The sequence below is a fragment of the Triticum aestivum genome, chromosome 4D, assembly GCF_018294505.1.
Source record: "Triticum aestivum cultivar Chinese Spring chromosome 4D, IWGSC CS RefSeq v2.1, whole genome shotgun sequence".
Taxonomy (NCBI): domain Eukaryota; kingdom Viridiplantae; phylum Streptophyta; class Magnoliopsida; order Poales; family Poaceae; genus Triticum; species Triticum aestivum.
This window is the reverse complement of record NC_057805.1, coordinates 383,280,372-383,292,209: the sequence shown is the minus strand read 5'-3', so window position 1 is coordinate 383,292,209 and position 11,838 is coordinate 383,280,372.

Genomic DNA, 11,838 nt, shown 5'->3' with positions numbered 1-11,838 from the left:
ACCACCTATCGGAACCACGCCAAAAATCTCGTGTCTCCAATTGCATTTGCACACTCCAATCCCATCCCTTTACATTCTTGCAAATTGCATGCTTTACTTTCCGCTGCTCATATACTCTTGTCATGCATGCTTGATATGTATTGTGAATGTTTAAACTTGTGCTAAAACTCCACCTCAACTTAAAGAAATTAAAAACTGTCACTTTTATTGCTAAGAGTCTATTCACCCCCCTTTAGACACCTCTTCTCAATCGTTTCAATTGGCATCAGAGCTTTAATCTCCATTGCTTTGGTTTAAACACCTTTGGAGGAACATGGATGAGTCTACGTTGGGGAGTCTTAGACGTAGAGTGCCTATACTTGATGGAGAGTACTTTCATGAGTGGGAAAATGAGATGCTTGTGATTTTCAATGAATATAATTTGAGCAAGTATATTACTAGCCCTTGTTCACCTCATGTTGATCCTTTGCATCCTACCCTTAATGAGTCTATTGACATGATTCACAACCTTAGAACTGTCAATCTTATCACTAGAGGTTTGCCTAGAAACTTGATTGGATGTTTGCCTACTCTTGATTGTGCTTACACCATATGGAGATTTCTTGAGGAACGATTCCCAAATTATTCCTTGAAAAATCTAGATGAGATTCTCCATAAGTCTATTGCCTTGAATAGGATGAGTACTAGTGATCCTAAGTTTGATGATTGCATGTTTGAGCTTTGTGATCTCATGCGTGCCAAAGGAGATGTTGGAATTATTAGCAATATCATTTCCGAAGTCATTAGAATCCGTAGAGATGAACATTGTTACAGTCATACTTCTAGTGAATCACCCTCTCTAGGAAATGATCAATTACAAGATGATGTTGAACATGGATACTATGATGAGGATGATGATAATGACCTTGACGATGCAATGAGACACTTTGGTCTTATGGCTAATCTTCACGGCTACATGGCTAGAGGAAAGGAATGGGTCCTTGATAGTGGATGTACCGATCATATGACCGGAGACAAGGATATGTTTCGTGAGCTTGCTGAAAACGACGGCCCTTGGAAGTATGTCACTTTTGGTGATAAGTCAAAGGGTAAGGTGGTTAGCCTTGGTAAGGTGGCCATCTCACATGATAGCTCCATACAAAATGTTATGCTCGTTGAATCTCTTGGCTACAATTTACTTTTCGTATCTAGACTTGCTGACTTTGCTTTCAATGTCCTATTTACTGAAGTAGATTGCCAAGTGTTTCGTAGAGATAATCATAAAATGGTCTTTACCGGTATACGTAGAGGTGAACTTTACATTGTTGACTTCACTAAAAAGGCTCAACCTAGAACTTGCTTAATTGCTAAATCTTTGAAAGGCTGGTTGTGGCATAGAAGGTTAGGTCATGTGGGCATGCGAAATCATGAGAAGCTTATTAAAGGTGATCATATCCTTGGAGTAAAAGATGTTATATTTGACAAGGATAGATAGTGTAGTGCTTGTCAAGCAGGAAAACAGGTTGGAGGAAGTCACCCCGTGAAGAACATCATTACCACGAGAAGACCGCTCGAGCTACTTCATATGGATCTCTTTTGTCCCAATGCCTACAAGAGTCTCGGTGGAAACTCATTTGGTCTAGTTATAGTCGATGATTTTTCAAGATTTATGTGGGTGTTCTTTCTTGATGATAAATCGCAGGTGCAAAAGATCTTCAAGAACTTTGCTAGGAAGGCCCAAAATCAATTTGAAGTGAGGATCAAGAAGGTTCGCAGCGACGAGAACCGAACTCTCGGCGATACCTTTCTTGACGAAGAACGCAAATGTGGATACCTTTCTTGACGAAGAAGGGATTTCACACGAGTTCTCGGCTACGTACACACCTCAACAAAATGGAGTTGTTGAGAGGAAGAACCAAACTCTTATTGAGATGGCGAGAACGATGCTTGATGAGTACAAGACTCCAAAACACTTTTGGGCGGAAGCGGTTGAGACGGCTTGTCATGCAACAAATCGATTGTATCTTCACAAGCTACTCGGCAAGACGGCATACGAGCTCCTCACCAGTAACAAACCGCAAGTTGGATACTTTCGAGTATTTGGCTAAAAGTGTTACATTCTTGATAAGCATCGTCATTCTAAATTTGCTCCTTAATCTCATGAGGGTTTCCTACTTGGTTATGGCTCAAACTCTCACACTTACCGTGTCTACAATAATTTCACCCGAAATGTTGAAGAGATGGTAGATGTGAAGTTTGATGAATCTAACGGCTCGCAAGTAGAGCAATTGCCAATTGATGTAGGAGACAAAGACCCTTCGGAAGCTATCCAAGACTTGTCTATTGGCAAGATTCGTCCAACGGAGGTGAAGGAGAGTACCTCGTCCATCCAAGTGGAAGCTTGTACCTCACGACAAGGTGAACCAAGAGTTGACATGGAAGCATCCACAAGTGGGACAAATCAAGATGAAGAAAACGAGGAAATGCATCAAGATGAACCTCATCAACGTCCTTCCCCACCACGACGAGAGAACGACAACGTCAACAATGAAGAAGGCCAAGAAGAAGGACAAGATGATGAAGAAGATGTTCCACCCTGACCCAAGCAAAAGCTCTCACGAGTTCGAGCAAGAGCCTCAAGAGATCATCCCGTCTAACAAATCTTCAATGATATTCAAACCGGGAGAATCACTCGCTCTAAAACTCGTTTGGCTAACTTTTGTGAACATTATTCATTCATCTCTAGCATTGAACCTATAAAGGTTGAAGAAGCATTGGAAGATCCGGATTGGATAAATGCCATGCATGAATAGCTACACAACTTTCAGAGAAATCAAGTGTGGACATTGGTCGAGAAGCCCGACAACAACCACAACATCATTGGTGCCAAATGGGTGTTTCGCAACAAGCAAGACGAAGATGGTCAAGTCATCCGCAACAAAGCACGTCTCATCGCCGAAGGCTACACTCAAGTAGAAGGTGTGGACTACGGTGAGACATATGCCCCCGTTGGTAGACTTGAGTCCATCCGCATCTTACTTGCCTTTACTAATCACCATGATATCACCATGTACCAAATGGATATTAAAAGTGCTTTTCTAAATGGTGAAATTGAGGAGGAAGTTTATGTTAAGCAACCTCCCGGCTTTGTCAATCCTAAGAAGCCGGACCATGTTTACAAACTTCACAAAGCTCTTTATGGTCTTAAACAAGCTCCAAGAGCGTGGTACAAATGCTTGACCAAGTTCCTTATTGAAAAAGGCTTTGAGATTGGAAAGATAGATTCCACTCTTTTTACTAAAAGGGTTAATGGTGAATTATTTGTGTGCCAAATTTATGTTGATGATATCATATTTGGTTCGACTAACCCTCATTTTAGTGAAAAGTTTGGTAAGCTAATGTCGAAGAAGTTTGAGATGTCTACGATGAGTGAACTCAAGTTCTTTCTTGGTTTGCAAATCAAGCAAACTAAGGAAGGCACCTTTGTTTCTCAAACAAAGTACACCAAGGACATATTCAAGAAGTTCAACATGCAAGAAAGCTAAGGTATGAAAACACCCATGCCTACTAGTGGACATCTTGACTTGACCAAGGATGGAAAATCGGTTGACCAAAAGGTTTACCGATCTATGATTGGTTCATTGTTATATCTATGTGCCTCCCGTCCCGATATTATGCTAAGTGTGTGATGTGTGCACGATATCAATTAGCCCCCAAAGAATGTCATCTTAAGGCTGTGAAAAGGATAGTGAGATACTTAATACATACACCAAATTTTGGCATCTGGTATCCTAAGAGGTCTTCTTTTGATCCTGTTGGCTATTCCAATTCGGACTATGCCGGAGACAAGCTTGATAGAAAATCCACTTCGGGTACTTGTCAATTTCTTGGTAGATCTATTGTGTCTTGGTCCTCCAAGAAACAAAACTCGGTATCCTTATCCACCGGCGAAGCGGAATACATTGCCGCCGGTTCATGTTGTGCTCAATTACTTTGGATGACCCAAACTCTTAAGGATTATGGGATCAATGTGAAACATGTTCCATTGCTTTGTGATAATGAGAGTGCTATTAAGATTGCTCACAATCCCATGCGACATTCTCGAACTAAGCATATTGAAGTTCGTCATCATTTCATTCGAGATCATGTTGCTAAAGGGGACATTGATCTTAAGCATGTTCGTAACGATAAGCAATTGGCGGATATATTCACGAAACCGCTTGATGAGAGAGTATTTTGTCGATTGAGAGGTGAATTGAACATCATTGATGCTTCAAACTTGGAGTAGAAACTCCATCTAGATACATGCAAGGCATGAGCCTATGACTAATCCTTGACTTTTCTCTTATGATCAAGTGTCTCGGATATATTTGTACCCTTGCATGCTATCTAACCATTGTAGGTACTTGGATGAAACTAAATCCATGAGATTGCAATCCACTCACATCTTGATCAATCTCTACATCACCAAGTTTCCACACCATGGTGGTTTAAGACAAGGAAGCATGAAACCTTTCAACATATCCTTTTGACAAATTCTATATCAAACTTCATTTAGTATCAAATTTCATGATTGTCATGTTGGGTACACAAGCGCTCTTCCTTGCAAGACTAACCCATGTAGGTAGATGAACTCAAACTATAAGTAGTGCTCCCAACCATTGATGCGCTACATCAACCTTGAGCACTCCACCCAAGTTCAACTACATGAGTTCAACACCACCACCCAAGGTATGTTATTCCATCTTAGAGAAGATTTACCCCAAGATATGGGTCAAAGCAGCTCAACAAGATGTGAATACATCAAATTCTTAAACGAAAAATGGTAACCCAATTTTGAGCTTTAACGATGAGTATGACTTATGATCAAGTGTTCTCACTTGACTCCTTAGTCAATATACTCTAACATAGGTGACTTTGTCGCCGCCCAATTCTAGATGTTCTCTAGTGTTTCTCTGACTTCTTGCATTTGGTCCTTGCATTTTTGTTCCCCTTCCCTTAAAAAAAGACTTCATCTAGATTTTCTTTTCTTTTCTCTGTTTTGTTCTGCATTTCCTGCATCAAATTCATTGCAAATCTTTGTGAGATCTTATTTGTCTAAGTGAGCTGAGGTAAAAATTGCCCATTCTCTGCGTTGAACTCGGTCACACCGGTCTGTCACTCTTGGTCAAACCGAACCATTTTAGTGTAATCGAAAAACACAACTTGGTGTCACCAATTTCACTGCAGAGAAGACAATTTGCCACTTGCACACTGCACTTTTGTTCCAGCTCCACTCAATGATTCTTGTCCTCTACCAGCATCATATTCTATATGCTGCTTTGCTCTGTGACTCAAGGACCAAACCTATTTTGACTCACACTCCAGAAGATCCCTTCTTGGAAATTGATGTCAAAGGGGGAGAGAGAGATGATCACATCAAAGCTTAATCACTTCAAAAGGGGAGAGAGTACTTCAACAGGGAGAGAGATAATCACATCAAAGGCCCCAGATGCTTGGTGTTCAAGAGGAGAGAAGACACATGTCTTTAAGAGGGGAAAGACATGTTAGTCTGTGTTATGTTTCTGTGATCTGATCTGGTCTTGATTTTGTTTCCCTATTTTCTCCCATTATCCAATATAAGATTCAGGGGGAGAAAGACTGCTAGGGAAGGAAATCTTTAAATTTATTGCACATCTTTTACCTTTGGGGACATGTCTATATCCAATAGAGTACCTAGTACTCACTATACATGTCATCCCAATCTTGGTACTCTTGTGGTTCTTTTGTTTGCTCTATCTAGTAGATATATCTGTGTTATCTAACCTTGTTTACTCAGGTTCATCTCTTCCTAAGCCAGCTTAAGACCACAAGGTAAGTATATGCATTACACTCATGTGCATGATGATTTCTTGCTGATGTACATATTGTTTGCAAGAAGGAATCATGAACATGAAGTTACAACTTCATATATTCACATCATTTGCTCTGATGCATATAGGCAAGATACATGTAACACATAGCTTGCTCTGTCATGTTTATGCATTCACATGCTCTTACATTCCATATTGACATGATTGCATACATGTAGGGGGAGCCTATGCATGTTACATGTCCTTCCAAAGCTTTACTTGCTATTCTCTATATCTTTATCTAAAGCTTTGTTGTATGTTGTCATCAATTACTAAAAATGGGGAGATTGAAAGCACAAGTGCTCCCTGGGTGATTTTGGTAATTAATGTCAACATATCTCCTGTTGGACTAATGTTTTTATCTAGAATATTTCAGACAAGTTCAACAGATGGAGTGGTGTGGGAAAGAGGATGTGGAACCCCTTCAAGGTGCTAAGGACAAAGGATTGGCTCAAGCTCAAAAGCTCAAGACTCTACATTTTACTTTTAGTGATCCAAGATCACATTGAGTCCATAGGAAAGCCAATACTATTAGAAGGGGATGAGGTGTTGCTTAATGGCTTGCTTTCTCAAAGTGCTTAGTGAGATGCTCCAAAACCCTCAACTACTTTCTCATATGTCCCAAACCAAAAGTCAAACTCGGCCCCACCAAAACATTCTATCCGGCGCCACCGAGTTCTCTTGACATAGCCACTGCCACAAACCCTAGTCACTTCAGTCTCACCGATAGGGATCTCGGTCTCACCGAGATGGGATTGCAAACTCTCGGTTTCCCTTCGTAACGTTTCGGTCCAACTGAGATGAGCGATCGGTCTCACCGAGTTCGCAATGCAAACTCTCTATTTCCCCTTCGTAATGTTTCGGTCTCACCGAGATGAGCGAATCGGTCCCACCGAGTTTGCCCGACCAACTCTCTGGTTAGCTTATTACCAAAATCGGTCCCACCGAGTTTGTGTAATCGGTCTCACCAAGATTACGTTATTCCCTAACCCTAATGAAATCGGTCCCACGAGTTGACATGTCGGTCCCACCGAATATCCTAACGTTCACATTTTGAACTAAATCGGTATGACCAAGTTTCATTATTCAGTCCCACCGAGTTTGGTGATTTGTGTGTAATAGTTAGATTTTGTGTGGAGGCTATATATACCCCTCCACCCACTCTTCATTCATGGAGAGAGCCATCAGAACATGCCTACACTTCCAGCATACATTTTCTGAGAGAGAACCACCTACTCATGCGTTGAGGTCAAGATATTCCGTTCCAACCACATAAATCTTGATCTCTAGCCTTCTCCAAGTTGCTTTCCACTCAAATCATCTTTCCACCAAATCCAAATCTATGAGAGAGAGTTGAGTGTTGGGGAGACTATCATTTGAAGCACAAGAGCGAGGAGTTCATCATCAACACACCATCTATTACCTCTTGGAGAGTGGTGTCTCCTAGATTGGTTAGGTGTCACTTGGGAGCCTCCATCAAGATTCTGGAGTTGAACCAAGGAGTTTGTATGGGCAAGGAGATCGCCTACTTCGTGAAGATCTACCCTAGTGAGGCAAGTCCTTCGTGGGCCATGGCCATGGTGGGATAGACAAGGTTGCCTCTGCGTGGAACCTTCGTGGGTGGATCCCTCCGTGGACTCGCGCAACCATTACCCTTTGTGGGTTGAAGTCTCCATCAACGTGGATGTATGATAGCACCACCTATCGGAACCACGCCAAAAATCTCCATGTCTCCAATTGCATTTGCACACTCCAATCCCATCCCTTTACATTCTTGCAAATTGCATGCTTTACTTTTCGCTGCTCATATACTCTTGTCATGCGTGCTTGATATGTATTGTGAATGTTTAAAATTGTGCTAAAACTCCACCTCAACATAAAGAAATTAAAAACTGTCACTTTTCTTGCTAAGAGTCTATTCACCCCCCTCTAGACACCTCTTCTCGATCCTTTCAACTACAAATTCTATGCCCACAGAAGCATACCCAAGAAAGAAATGGTCTTCACCACTGTAGCTGAAGAATTGGGATAAATCCTGTGGTCAGTGAATTTCCAGATGTATTCCCTGAGGAATTACCAGGAATGCCGCCAGACCGAGAGCTTGAGTTTGCAATTGATTTTGTGCCCGGGACCGCACCGTTATACAAGAAGTATTATCAGATGCCTTCATCAGAATTAGTGGAATTAAAGAAACAGCTAGATGAGATGCTCCAGAAAGGTTATATCCGTCCAAGTTCTTGACCATGGGGATCACCCGCAATATTTGTGGACAAGAAAAACGGTAGTCTCCAGATGTGTGTGGATTACCGTCAGCTGAATTATGTCACTATCAAGAACAAGTATCCACTACCAAGGATCAATGATTTATTTGTTCAAATCAGTGGGGCAAAAGTATTCCCCAAGATTGATTTGAGGACCGGATACCACCAACTCAAGATCAAGAACGAAGATATTCCTAAGACCGTTTTCACTACCCGATACGGTCTTTATGAATATATAGTTATGTCTTTCGGTCTCACCAATGCCCCTGCTTTATTCATGCATATGATGAACAAAGTATTCATGGATTTCCTGGATAAATTTGTGGCGGTCTTCATTGATGACATCCTAATATACTCAAAAGGTGAAGAAGAGCACAAAGGACACCTCCGAGCTGTCTTACAAAGACTTTGTGACCATCAGCTATACGCACAATTCAGTAAATGGGAGTTTTGGCTCAAGCAAGTTGGATTCCTTGGGCATGTTCTGTCAGCAGGAGGTATAGCCGTGGATCCAAGTAAGTTAAAGGAAATTCTTGATTGTACGGCACCCATGACAGTATCTGAGATCCGGAGTTTCCTTGGATTAGCCGGGTACTATCGCTGTTTCATTAAAGGTTTCTCTAAGATTGCCAAGCCAATGAGAGAGCTTCTCAAGAAAGATAAGAAATTCGAATGGACTGAGGACTGTGAGAAAAGTTTCAATGAGCGGAAGACCAGACTGACAACAACACCTGTTTTGACTCTTCCGGACATCTACCGCAACTTTGATGTGTACTGTGACGCCTCCAGGCGAGGTCTTGGATGTGTACTCATGCAAGATGGCAAGGTTGTAGCATACGCATCTTCCCAGCTACGACCCCATGAAGGGAACTATCCTACTCATGATTTGGAGTTGGCCGCGGTTGTTCATGCTTTGAAAATTTGGAGACACTACCTCATTGGAAAAAGGTGTCAGATATTTACCGACCACAAAAGTCTCAAGTATATATTCACTCAACCGGACATAAACCTCTGACAGCGAAGATGGCTTGAATTAGTCAAGGATTATGTCCTTGGAATTAATTATTATCTGGGTAAGGCCAACATGGTTGCCGATGCCCTCAGCCGCAAGCCTCCCAGTCTGAATACCATGATGGATTCCTTGCCTCCCGAACATTAGAAAGAGATCGCTCAGCTCAATTTGGTTATTGTTGATACTGGTCTTGCTAATATGATGGAAGTTACCCCTACTCTCAAGGATGAGATCTGCAGGGCCCATTCAGATGACCTAGTTCTACAAAATCATGTCAAGCGTATGTCAGAAGGCAAGACCCAGGATTTCTGTAAGGATCAGCAAGGTACGCTAAGGTTCCGAGGACGGGTTTGTGTACCTGAGCAAGCAGACCTAAGAAAGAAGATCTTGACAGAAGCGCATGAATCTTCGTATTCCATTCACCCCTGAGGTACCAAAATGTACGAAGACCTTTGGCAGATATTTTGGTGGGATGGAATGAAGAAGTACATCGCCAATTTTGTTGCTTGTTGCGATGTATGCAACAAAGTGAAGGCAGAACATCAGAAACCAGCCGGACTCCTCCAACCTCTGCCCGTTCCGCAATGGTCTGCATGGATTTCATCACAGGACTACCAAGGACTCCTTAGGCAATGATGCAGTATGGGTCGTGGTGGACACACTGACCAAGGCAACCCACTTCATTCCCATCCGAACCACCTACCGAGCCGACCAGCTCGCACAGTTGTATGTGTCCAGAATAGTCAGTTTGCATGGAGTGCCAAGAACTATCACTTCCGACAGAGGGTCACTTTTTAACTCAGCTTTTTGGTCACGTCTCCATCAAGCTTTGGGGACCGCGCTAAAATACAGCACAACCTATCATCCTCAGACAGGGCAAACTGAGCGAGTAAATCAAATACTTGAAGATATTCTTCGAGCATGTGCTCTGGCCCAAGGACCCAAATGGGAAGATTGTCTGCGATATGCCGAGTTCTCTTACAACAATAGCTTCAAGACCAGCCTGAAGATGTCACCCTATGAAGCTCTATATGGTCGTAAGTGCCGCACTCCACTAAACTGGTCTCAAACCGGAGATAGCCGCATTTTCGGAACTGATTTAATGATGGAAGCTAAAAATCAAGTCAAGGAGATCTGAGATAGATTGCAATTGGCTAAGTCCAGACAGAAGAGTTATTATGATGCAAAGCATCGTCAGATCAGTTTTGAACCCGGAGAACATGTATACCTTTGAGTCACACCCATGAAGGGAGTCAAGAGGTTTCAGACTGACAGAAAATTGGCACCCAGGTATATTGGTCCATTCCCAGTTATGTCCAGTGTTGGTACTGTTGCTTATCAGTTGGAATTGCCCCCGGAATTGTCAGAAGTGCACAATGTGTTCCATGTCTCACAGCTAAGAAGGTGCATATCGCCACCGGAGAAAAGGACTGATATGGCAGAGATAGAACTTGCTAAGGATTTAACATATGTGGAGAAACCGTTCCGAATCTTGGATGCAATGGAAAGGGTCACTCGCAGTAAAGAGATAAACTTTTATAAGGTTTAGTGGGACCACCACACTAAGGTAGGAGCAACTTGGGAAAGAGAGGCTATTTTAAAGGCAGCCTACCCAGAATTGTTTTCCCGAGCAACCGAATCTCGAGGATGAGATTCATCCTAAGTGGGGGAGGTTTGTGACAGCCTGGTTTTTGCCCTCTTTTCTTTTTCTGATTTTCTTGGCATTTGATTTGAATTTGAGTTTTGAATCAACTCACTTGGACTTGATCACTTGGGCATGCCTTTGATTTTCACCCAAGTGACCCATCTCTCTCCCAAACATATCATTTCCCCTCTGAAATATCCCAAAATGGCCCTAAGAATATTTTTCATAAATGAAAAATATTCATTTTCTCTTCAAAATCTCACTTCAGCAACATATGCTCCAAAGCAACCCTCATTTTTCTTGCCCAAAAAAGTCTAAGAAAATTCTCAAATATTCTTTGAACCTTGGCACACCTCCCTGAGAAAAAATACTGCATAGGTTTTTGGAATATTTTTGCTACAGAAAATCATTTCTGTTCTGGTCAGAAAATGCAGTTTCTACAGGAAGTGCACTTTTCCTTGATCTAATGGAGCTGAAATTTTTAGGGCTTCATTACCCTCCTAAGAAACTACTAACCACCAAAAATCAGCCCTAAACTCTTTCTAGTTTTCTCTCAGTTAACCTCACAAGTTTCTGACGAGAAACTTGCCAGGAAGAAACCAACACACACAGAGCTCTTGTGACCAACTCAAACCATCAAGGACTACATGCCAGACATGAATTTAAGGCAAGCCGTGGCCCTATGGAAAAGTTCACATGGTGACCACGCGTGTGCACCATGCCAGCCTACGTGTCGACGCGCTCTGGATGCCGTCGACGGCTCTGTTTCACGCATGCTCGCTTCCCACCTCGCCGCGCCTTGCCAAACCTAGCAACAATCACCATCCCGACACCCTTAACTCCTCCTAGCACTCGCCGATGTCGGAGATCGCCGCAGCGAACACGGGCACGACGTGGCCAAGCCAACAGTGCGCCCGTGCCCACTATGCTCGTCGCTACACGAGCCCTGCACTACTAGGAAAAGGGCTATAGATGGAATGGCCACTAATGGCGCACCATGTGCTGGTGCGCCATTAGTGCGAAAGACACTAATGGCGCACCAGACACACG